Source organism: Dendropsophus ebraccatus, chromosome 7, assembly GCF_027789765.1.
Source record: "Dendropsophus ebraccatus isolate aDenEbr1 chromosome 7, aDenEbr1.pat, whole genome shotgun sequence".
In the NCBI taxonomy this organism is placed as follows: Eukaryota; Metazoa; Chordata; class Amphibia; order Anura; family Hylidae; genus Dendropsophus; species Dendropsophus ebraccatus.
Genome location: NC_091460.1, coordinates 105261100 through 105264402, shown reverse-complemented (window position 1 = coordinate 105264402; position 3303 = coordinate 105261100).

Genomic DNA, 3303 nt, shown 5'->3' with positions numbered 1-3303 from the left:
ATGTACAATACTAATAGTTGTAGGGCTACAAAACACATACACATATGCAAAATCCATCTGCAAATCTACACACTAATTTACATTTATACATTTTCAATACACATAAAAGAAAATGATTACACAAGACAATGAAGAAAAAATTAGAGATCTGCAATTTTACATTTCCCTTTAACTTCCCAGGAAGGTGGCGTCAAGTTTACGAGCACCGATGCTGAATGTAGGTATTGAGGTTGTGGGTTCCAAATAAAGGGTCTTCAATAGACATGAGATCAGTCGTTTCATTTGAATATCGGTGGGTGAAGAAGTTGGATGCAGCCCTAGGGAGTCCAGGAAAACATAGATACATCCTATAGTTATCCTTATAGACTCCCTAGAGCTGCATCCAACTTTTTCAGCCACCGAAAATTCCAATGCCGAATGATAGCACTCAAGTATGCTTGAGTTACACTGATTTCTAGTCTTCAACATTTCATCTGTGGATAATAAAAGTGCTCATATTCATAAAAAATACCGTACATATATACTTGTATACCTCAACTCTTTCAAACGATAAACACTGTTTATACTACAAAATGTGCAATGAAAAGAAATGATGTGATAAGACGTGATGATAGACTTCCTCAATATAGTCACACACTAGCCACTACTCTCACTTGTGTTTGGGGCATTTAGGCTGCACCTTCAACGTCTTTTTAGAGCCAAAGCCAGAAATGGATCCAGCTGTAATCGGAAGCCCTTACTTTATATTTCGTATTCCTTTTCAATCCACTCAACGCTTATTCGCACATGCTGCGATTACGGACCAGAATCAAGGAACTCCCGACAACATGATTCATTATGATGTCAGGAGCTCCGAATCAGTTTAAATCTAAGTGTTACTGTACTGACACAGCCGCGCGGATGTGTCAGTACAGTAGTGCAAAGATTTAAATCAATATGGAACTCCTGGCATCCTAATGCATCGTGATGCCAGGAGCTCTGTGATTCCGATCCGTAGCACATCATCCGTAGTTATGGACCGTGGGAATAAACCCTTAGCTTTGGCTAGAAAAAAAGTGGCAGTGGTCTTAAGCCCTGCAGCTATGTACAGCAGTACAGATGCGCACCCGCAGCAGTCCGCAACCTGTCTGCATTTGCATTGGCCCCTTAATTCAAGATAGGGGATCCATGCCGCAAATGCAAGGCATATAATGTCTTACCAGTATTTTTTTTTTTTTGTGGCAACGGATCCCGAACCCCAAAACAGACCTTTGTGTATGGGGCCATAGAAATGAATAGCTCATTATTAATTATAAACCATGCCAACTCATTGGGTGATATTCACACATAGCAGAACTGTAGCAAAAAACTCTAACTGCTTAATTCATCTGAATGGAGCCTGCAGAAATCCATGCACATGCTGCAGAAAAAAAAAACATACAAACTGCAACTTTTCTGCAACAAAGCTACTGCCTTTGAGGCATCTTCTTAGCCTATGTATGAACCTCTTTGGGCATGCAATAATCCTACAGCGAAATCCAGTAGTTAATGCATTTAGATACAACTGTGCCCTAAAAGCAGTGGTCTGGCCAGTAAATATAAAATAGATGGATAGATAGAGCCACAGTCTAAATCTATAGTGTATACTGTTTAACTACACATGTATACTATAGATATATATATATATATATATATATATATATATATCAGCCAGACCACTGCTTTAAGAGCGCAGGAGGAAAAGAGCAGCAGCAGGAGAAGACAAGTTTACTAAATAAATGTATTTGCAGAAAAGACTTAACTTGACGAGCCCTACATATACCTATATTAACTGATCAGGGAACCCCTTTTAATATAAACGTATCTTGCAGATTAAATTAAATGGCCATTATGGTTTAAAACAACTTCCCTCCACGTGACCGGTAACATATTTATAAATCGCTTCACCAAAAAAAGAGGGGGGGGGGAAAAAAAAAAAAGACTCCTTTTCCAAACAAAAGAGCCATAAATTCTTGACCACAAGGTGTCTCACTCCACTGCAATCTACCATCTCTAATAGCAGAGAGATCAGGTGAGAACACAGCAAATGGGGATGGGACTAAGCTACTGCTATGAGCAGGAGAAAGAAAGAGAACCTGGGCTATGTATCTTCAATCTATGAGCCCGTCTCTGTCCTCCGAAGGATCCACACTGTCCCTCAAAGGTAAATCAAGGCTTCTCTCTCTCATCTTCAGTTCTTGGAAACTTCCTGTGTTGTGCTGCTGTTTTTTTTTCTTTACTGCTCACACAGTACCTTACAACGTTAATGCATCAGTAACCCCTTCTCACATCCACATGCCATCTATAGAACTGTACTCCAGCAAATTTTGACCTGTTCAGTCCACTATCCTTTCACCAGCACCAAGTCATGGAGTATATGAATTTTATATCAAACTTTAGAAATGAGTGTCTCCACTCAAGGAAGGTAACATTTTCAGTTTTTTAGCCACTTTTAGATTTGGATTGTTGAATGCGTCATAGTAATACACACAGATGTAAAACTGATACATACCTAACAGCAGACAATTCACATTACTGTAAATAAAAATAGCATTGGTGGGGGTCATGAAGCTTATTTTAATCTTGTTAGGTCCTCCATCCATTACCTCACTCTGCTTTGAAGAACCATGGTGCGGTTCAGATCCTGTAGTATGAACTACTTGTGCCAACAAGGCCTGATAAATTTCCCCCTGCTTGAAGGGTGTGGGTCAGGTGACCATGGCATAATACTACGTTTTAATCGCTGAATGTGGGAGAAACAGTCCCCAATGTTGCTGCAACTTCGAAAACATTGTGAAGATATAGGCCACCACATTCTGGCATGGTTTTGCCTGCATACAGTAGTCGCAGGTCGCCTCCCTTCCAGCAGGGGAAAAGCTATCAGGCCATGTCAGTCAAAATGGAGGCAAGGTAAGTATACAACTTCTTAGACCCCAGGACCCCCTTTTGAGAAGATTTCCCATAATCCACATTTTATCACCTATCCACAGAACTGCTTCACAGGGACTGCCTCCAATCTCTTAAACAACAGCCATGTTATTTAATCGGAACAATGGTTAAAGAACTCCAGTGAATTTTTTTTCCAAATAAACTGGTGTCAGAAAGTTTTAATAATCTGTAAATTACTTCTATTTAAAAATCCCCAGTTTTCCAGTACTTAGCTGCTGTATGTCCTGCAGAAATTGGTGTTTTCTTTCCAGTCTGATATGGTGCTCTCTGCTGCCACTTCTGTCCATGACAGGAACTGTCCAGAGCAGTAGAGGTTTTCTCTGGACTGTTACAGGC